Below are 8,876 nucleotides of genomic sequence, written 5' to 3' on the forward strand. Positions count from 1 at the left end.
TCATGGTGTTTCTATGAGAGTAACTTAATTTTTTATATATTCTGTAGAGAAGTATCTTGCAGAAAATAAAGTGTTGAGTTATTAATACACAAGCTTGTTTAACAATCTATTTACTCGGAAGATGGCCTTAATACTTTTCCTACAAAGCTTAGTTTTCTATATGCTACAGCACTGTATTTTCTCTAAATTGAAAAGGCCTTAATACATGTAGCCTTTCTTGTGATAGAGTGGTTCTCAAGAGCAAGTACTGCTGATGTGGATAACAGTTTCATCATTTGGCTTCATTTGAGTCAAGATTTCTTGAGAGCCAATAGGATTTACTACTTGAGATAATTTGGAAACAGTATTTTGCTGTTTTCAGAACATGTCAATGCATTTTGTAAGACTGTCCATCGTCTTGCATTTGATAACTAAGGATATTTTTCTCAATATTTTGATATTATGCAGGGAAATTACTGTGTTTGAGTTTGGGCAGCATTCATGGTGATGCTTTGAACAATGAAAATTGCAGGGTACAAAGGGCATGTAAATGCTGAAACAACAGGAACTACAGTTCTGATAAACCAAAGTTACTGTTTTATCCATCATACATTAAAAATGGAATGTCTTTATATTACATTTTAGCATTTGTAATTTGTTGCCTTCAATGGGATATACTCTTTCTTTTAGACTTTCCCCATTAAAAATACACAGAAGTCTTGCTACTGAGAAGTACAGTGAGAAAGATGAAAAATCTCCTGTCAAAATGCACAATAAATGCCCTTCATTTTTCTAGTTCTGTTTGTAACCAGGTAACTTTATACACATGTTCAGAAGTTTTATTATTACTGTATTTGTTAGTAATAAAATATGCTGTTGTACAGTAAGAGCTTCTGAGTTGGTATTTCTTAGTAACTAGGCGTAGCATGTTTGTTGTAGTATTTTTGCACCTAAAACACTAATGTATTTCTTAGTACATTTGTTAGAGCTCTGTAAGTTAATAAGTATTGCAATGTTTTTATTCCTCCTGTGTGAGAAACTGAGGCAGAACAATGCTGGGAATTGTTCACGTGAACACAGAGTTATGGAGGAGTGAGAAACTTCAAGTAGTTCTTTCATCCTAGTATTTAGAGCATTCTTTCTTTCATGACCTCTAAAGACCTTCTTTAGGTTATGTAGAATGTGTGTTTCCACACTGTGCTTGTGCTACCACCTTCTTTAAATAGTGATTTTTAATTTTTTTTAATGTTATTCCGTTTTTTTAGGTAGTTCAGAAAAGAAATCTTTTGTGGTCACTGCTCTAAAAAAGATAAATGCAAAGTAATTTTGAAGTTCCAGCAATACTGTGGGCTTACAAATTGGTGCATTTTCAAAGAAGTGGGAACTGAAGCAGCGATCGTAACATTCACTGGCAGTGAATGCATCAGTGGTAGATTGAGAGACTGTAGCACTTTGTGTGTTTCACTGCTGCTGTACCAGAAATAACAGACTGAACTCCCAGGGTCATCCTTACAGCTAAAGAGACTGTGATCTCTGGGTGCTTTAACCATGAAGTACCCAAGCAGTAAATGGGAAGTTAAACAGCGATTTGAATGCCCATGGAAAGGGTGGGGGCAACGAAACTGAAAGAAAAGGGGCTCAGAGAAGAGTCAGGGCCCACAAGACTGACTATCTGACAGTGAGGGGGGGTGAGGAACTCAAAAACAGCTTCTCTAATAGAAGATACTTGGATTATTTGCTTTCCTCTTGTTATCTGACCAAAGTTAAAACTGCAAATAGACCGTTCGTGTTAAGAGGGCTTTTCTTAACCTGTGATAATGACTTCTCCCTGGGACATCTCCACCAGCTGAAGTCGTTGAATGGAGGCTGACAATCTTCTGGAAGATGCACTATAAATCCAACTATTTACATTGATACAACCATTTCAGTATTTATTTCTGCCATTGTTTGCAGGAAGCTAAATAAAGGATACTGACAACTTCTGCAAACGTGGAACCGTGTGTGCCAAATGGTCTTTTTCTCTGATTGGAGCTGTCATAAACCACTCCAAACTATGATTTGCACTGAGTTTTCAGGTTGCATGTAAAGTCTTTCAAAGGACAAGATAAATATAATATACCAAATCATATTTGATTTGTGATATAAGCAGCACCTACAGTTGGCAGTATGGTAGTTTTATGGTACATATTGTTTATACTGTATTCTACTGTCCTATTTTGCTAAATGCTTTTAGTGAAAACAATATAAGATTTACCTGGAGTATAAACCTATGCATGTATTTGAAAAAAAAAAAAGTTGTCCAAGCTTGCAGATCTGCCCCAGAGCATGGCAAATATAAGCAAAATAATGCTTATAACATTTAAAAATTACTATTAATACAGAATCACAGAATATGCTGAGTTGGAAGGGACCCAGAAGGATCATCAAGTCCAACTCTTAGCACTCTTTGACGTGACTCCTTGACAGGAGTTCAGCAGATTTGCAGAGGATTGTATTTCCTTTTTCCTTACAGGATACAGAATGTATTTGGTTTAGAGACAGTCAAATCCAGTTGAAATTCAGAGCAAAACGGAAAAAGAAATTAAATATGAAAAGCTGGGCTTCTTTAATAAAAATTGCGTTCAACATTCTGCAAAGCACTGAAAATTGCAGTAGCTGAATAGGATGAGGAATCCTGTTTTCCCATGAAGTCTGACCACCCAGCCTCAACGTGCTGTTGCAGAAGGCTGCACATCAAAGGAGAAATGCCACATCCCTCCCTTCACACTGGCTCTCCGTTGGATCAGTCTTTGAAGGCATCTGTCGCTCTCTTCACTGGTAAAGTTCACTGCCAGTATTAACCAGTGGTATTTGCAGTAACTGAGATGGCTGGCACCAAAGGTATTTGACAGTGTCATGGGAATAAATGTTATTTCCTGTGCATTACCTTTTTTTTGCACTTATGCTTTCACTATTTATTGCTTATCATACTTAAGTGTTTTAATGGACTTAGGTTTAATTAAGGCAACCTGTACCACCTGTTCATGAGCCCTCTGCTTTCTATATCTGGCAGTGAAGCTCAGAGTATACTTCTAATGTACAATTATGAAATCCATTTCTGTTTATTAACCGGATTTTACTTCCTACTAAAAAGCACCTGAGATGCCAAGTATAATTAAAAGATTAAAAACATGCCAGGACATTTATACCCAAGCTCTTCATTAATACTTATTCCCTGTATTTCAACTTTGTTCACAGAAACAAAATCTGAAATAAAAGCTTGCTTTATTTCAGGTCTTACTCTTCAAAATAAAGCAATGGCCTATGAGATCTTAAACACACAGATCTACCTTCATTAAATGGATCACAGCTGGGTTCTTAGCACAGGGAGGAGCTGGAGAGGGGAATAGTTCCTGCTGTTTGGAAGAAGGCAGTTTTTGTGGAAGGGAAGTGTTAAACAGGCCCTTGGGACTGGGTGGAGGTGGAGGGACGCTGATCTGCCCCCCTCAGGTGCAGCAGGACAGTCATGAGAGAACATCACATATTTTAAGGGGAGAGGAAAACACCGGTAGTTCAGGACTCACTATGGACATATAAGGTGAAGAGAAACAGCAAGAAGCCATTTTACTTCCATGGAGTAGGTTTGTCATTTACAGAGGTGAGGGTGGGATGATTAGACACAGCCACCAAAGGGGGCTTAACAGGAAAAAGTATGTTCCATGTTGGTCGTATATGAAGGATGATGCAGAGAATGCACATCCCAGTTTATCTTCCTGATGTTTTACCTGATCACATGAAATTGGATCACAAGAAATTGCATGGGTATAAAAGTTAGGCAAGGTCCTGGTGGAAATGACTAGTAAATGAGTTCATTAGTTGATGGCTTAAGTTGCATTCTCTCCAGACCCAACTTCAGTAGTAGTATATCTACGATATAAGAATGTGTGCAAGTCTTGCATGACCGAAGATGAAGGATTTGAGGATGCTGAAGCAGCTGAGCAGGTTTCTTGGCACTGGGTTTGTCACTGATGTTGCCTGCTGGACATAATCCTCTCCAGGACTCGCTCTCCTTCCAGATTCCTACAGGCATGGCTGTGAGCCAGGCTTGCAACTGAAGAACAAGTGGATGCACAACTGGGATTAATAACCCAGACATATAGTTCCATTCAGTGTGAAGAGATGACACTGACAGGTGAGATGTGCCAGTGAGCAGACAAGATGCAAAATGTGTTGGCCTGGCTGAAGTCAGGACTCACCAAGGAAATTAATCTGAGTTATTTTTCTTAAAATGTGATTTTAGTAGGCAGTGAGAAAGGACACTGAGAGATGCTGATAGTTGGAATGAGGTTCCCTATGGAGAGAAATGGAAAGTCACCTAACCAGTAGGAAAACCCAAGAAAGTACACACACGCACCCCCCCACCACCCTGAAAAAAAAAGAGGGAGGACTTTGCCTTTTAAATTAGTATAACCTCAACAGCATTTGATATTCTTAGGGCACACATTCTGAAAATTTCTCTACTTGGCAACCAAGAGGTGCTGTAATTCCAGCAGAGTTATAAGGATAGAAGCAAGGAAACCACACCAGAAACAAAATAATGCCTCACAAAAGCGTGGTTGGATGAGCACCTGCTGTAAAAACATAACTCAAAGAAGGACTCAAAAAGACATTTTTCTTCACAGCAATCTGGTAGAAACATTTTGCAACCTGGCCAGAACATCTTGCTAGTGTGGCCAAACTCAATTTCATCCCCCCGTGAGCCAGGGATTCAGATGCTTGATCCTTTCCAGCGCCATTGCACTAGTCAGTTGTTGATGCAAATTAAATAAGATTCCTCTTTTAGCACATAAAAAAAATTATTGCAAGAGTTTATCTGTTGAAGTATCCTCAGGGATAAAGGATGCCCCCCCAGAACTGCTTGTGGTGAACCTCTCTCCTGACCCCGCAGCCTCTGTCCAGTCTTTGTCTTTTGGTGACAGTGGGTCATCAGAGAGCAGAAGCAGGCAGTGCTGCCCAGAGGCTCCACAGCCCTGCTTGCCACAAGCCGTGGTGCTTCTTTGCTGAGGTCAGTGTGGGTGTGAGAAGCCGAATCTCAGGAATGCCATGGGCTTCAAGCTCCACCACTACATCCAAGAGGCAGAGCTGCAGTGACTGTGTGTTCCCATTGTCGTTGTTGTGGCTCTGCCCCTCTCTCTCTCTTCTGAGACAACAAGTTTTGTGCAGCTGTTGAGTGTCCTGGACAAATTAGTTTGCTTCTTGGACCAAAACTTCTTTTATCCACAGGCTTCTGTGCATTTTGTGTGTGCCTGTTATGGCGGCCACACACCCCTGTTTTCTGTAAGCCACTTTGAAGGGCTATGCAGTCCTGCCTCAGCCCTGCCCATAGCTGCCTTGCTTTTCCTGAGGAACTCCTTTTCAGGGGGCTTGTTGGACACAATGAAAATCAAATAAAAAATTTCAAAATTCAAGTCTATTGCTTTAAGTTTAGGATTATCGCTAATTACAAAACCGGAAGGACAGACCTGTGGTACAGTTCCCATCACTTGATGAATGGTGTAGAAAAGCAGAGATTGTTCCCTTCATTTGAAGAAGCCTTCCTGTCTGAATGGAGCACTGTATTTCACATCCTAACAACCATTTATTAGCACAGGATTTGAGGAAAGTTAGCTTTTCAGTTCTGCAAAATGCCTTTCTATTCACTGAGGATTCATGAGGCAGCCAAGTGATTTTTCTACCACTGACTAATTCATAGCCACTCTAATGAGTAAATGTTCCTCCTGGGCCTTAGCTCTCTCCTTGCACATGATGATTCACTGGAGGCCCAGTGAATTTAGCTTAAAACTGGATTGAATTAATTTTCCCATTCTACCACGTGCACAAGTCCTTGAATAACCCAATCTAAGCAGACCTGCTTCAACCAGATGTGCTCCAGATGCCCCTTCAGACCCAGAAGTTTCCATGACTGCAGCCAGGATTGCACCAGCTGCTCTTGGGAGCAGACTCGCAGAGGCACAGACCAGACCCCTTCAGAGCCTGAAATTTGCAACCACCAGTCACTGAAAACAGTACAGGCTTCATAATGTTTACACTATGGAAATGTCTGGGTGTGTGCTGAGTTATCCTTTATCAGTGAGCAGACTATTCCCTCAAAAGTTTTGTTAATGTTTATCTCTGTCTGATTGTCTGTGAATGGTGTTTAGTTTAAGACATTGTAACAACAGAGCTGTAGAGAAATGCAGCTATAAGTCAACTGATGACTTGGACAGAAAAACCAGATCTGCCTGGAACTCCAGCAGGCAATGGAAGGAGCTGTTTCTGTAAGCTGAGCTTCCTGGTACTTGACCTAAGTCCTCATCTTGACCTGCTGGAGAGAACGTTAAAGATTTATCTTGATAGAAAACTTAATTAAATATGAATAATAAAAAGCATCGATCCTCTCTCTAGTGTTTTCTATTTTGCAAATACACAGTGTTTCCTCTAGTCACAATAAGAACAGTCACATGCTTAGTCAGAAGTAAAGAGTTAACACTTAACTACTGGATTTTTTTCCTCACACACAAAAAAATGCCATCCTCCTGTATATGCACATAGGAATTCTCCTCTGCAGACAAGCATCTGAAGGGTGAGCACATGCTTTCCTGGCAGTTCTGCCCCTCTTCTCTTTGACAACTCCATTATTGTGCTCTAACCTCTGCCTGTACTTGAGGGCTGGTATTCAGATGATCAATTTTTTTTTTTCATGGCTTGCATAGGGAACTGTTAGCATGACCTGAGTATCACCTGGAGGTGCAGAGTCTCAACAAATAAAATATTGATACTACTTATGCTTTAAAACTTTTCCTACAGGCAGAAACACAACATCACTGAGTATTATAATCCACTAAAAAATCAGCCCCAAAAGAGTTTTTAAGATTCAAATGCTAATATGTGTACCTGCAAAGCACTGCTGTGGCTACAATGCTTACTATTTTATGTAGAAACTACTGGAAGATTTTGTTTAAATAGGTGTATCTGTGCTAGCAAAACAATAAAACAGAGGGAGAGATGTTTTGGATTATTTTAAAATAATAGGCATGCTATACTAATCATATGCTTAAATTAAGAGGTGTTAGAGGGGATCAAGGCCACAATCCCATTGATATTCATGCAGTTCCAAAGGCTTTTTGTGGAAGAAACTGCAATCTATTTCTTTAACCTGTAATAAATTACCCTATAGCTCTTACTTTGGTTTTCTTCTACAGCAGTACAGACGGCTCTTTGTCTCCTGGATCAGACAGGCAGCCTGCAAAGAGCCATTCGAGCAATTCAAGTTTTCTCTGATCTCAGCCTTTTACACTGACTTACAACTCACTCTAACATGTCAGTAATGAAGTGAACAAGATCTCAGTGATGAACACCACAATTAAAAGCACTGAGGATAGATTGCCAGAGATCCCAAGGGCTGTGATACTGAGCACTGCAGTGCTACCCTGAGCTCTGCTGCTTACCCTGGGGTATGCATGTGCTCCCCAAAGCTATGCACTCATTGAGCCGCCAACCAAAACTCCCCAGACATCACCAGAACAGGGAAATGCACAAAGCAATAACAGTTAAAAGCAGATGAAAAGTCCAGGTCTTGGCACTTACCTTACTGGGCCTCTTTTGGCTCAGGATCCTCAGTCTTAAACCTTAGGTAATATTTAAGCCCCTAAGTCTGGCTTTCCTGGTTCCCTGCAGTTGTTTCACCCTGTGAAGACCAAGGACTGAATAACAATTATTTACTGGTTGAATTCCATCCAGTGCTCTAACAAATGGTATTCATAAACTGGAATAGTTTGCACAGGAAAAGCAGAGAGACCCAACGACCCAGTGGACAGTCCCTTGAATTTGAACATGTGAGGTGAATGGAAACACGTGCACATGTGGGCACAGCCTCCTCTCCAGACTTGTGTGTCTGGATTTTTGGGATGGTGACAAGTTATGTGAAGGGGGGAAACAGCTCAAGCTGCAATACAGAGATTGCACTCAGAGCATCAGCCTAGTGGTGTAAACATCTGCTGTGTGTGATGTGCTGACAGTGCCATGGTGACCTTGTGTGAGTCTGCCTAGGCTGTGCAGGAGCAGATTGACCATCTGGGAGATTTTAGTGACATTTAAGTGGTGGAAGTAGCAACTCATAATCTTTTTTGATGTGTTTGTAAGGCCACATATAAAAGATAAAGTCTATATCATATGGCAGGATGGGTAAGATGAAGAAATCACTAGTTGATGTAACATGGATCATGGTCTGAGGATGCTCAGGCAAGTTTATTACCACAGGTCCTTTAATCTGTGAAATAGTTAAAGCAATGTAGATCAATAGTTCTGATTCAATCTGAGTGTCTCACCAGTATTCAGCAATGGTTGGTGTCCTCAGAAGCATTTAAATATATCAAAAGCCTGCAGAGCAAATATATCAAAAGCCTAGCAGATGGCAAGGCTTGCTTGGACTGAAACAGGCTAAGGAGGATGTTGACATCTCTATTTTCCAGATGGAAATGCACACTGTGAATCAACTGCACAATACTCTCACTGGAGCTCAAAGAAGATGTCCCACATGATTTGCTAATACCTCTTTTACAGCACTCCTCAGTTTTCTTCTCCTGGCAAAGCCATTTTGATTTCAAAGCTTCTGACTCAAACTCGAGTTAATGGGTGGGGAAATGCATGTGGATGTCTGTGCAAATTTTTTTCTCTAAAATACTGAGCAACTGTCTTATGAAGGTGTGCGGTGCTGCTGCGCTGTGTGCTTCAGATACTGCAGACTTCCCGAAGACATTAATTCTGTAATGCACAGGTTTGGCAGCCTGTGAAGGTACATGCCTTAGCAACAGCCTGTGTTGATGCTGGGGATCCCCAGCCCTTGGTAACGATGCTTGTGTGAACACGCAGGTGCCACA

The sequence above is a fragment of the Empidonax traillii genome, unplaced genomic scaffold, assembly GCF_003031625.1.
Source record: "Empidonax traillii isolate 1590-97213 ecotype Southwest subspecies unplaced genomic scaffold, ASM303162v1 scaffold126:size1624879, whole genome shotgun sequence".
Taxonomy (NCBI): domain Eukaryota; kingdom Metazoa; phylum Chordata; class Aves; order Passeriformes; family Tyrannidae; genus Empidonax; species Empidonax traillii.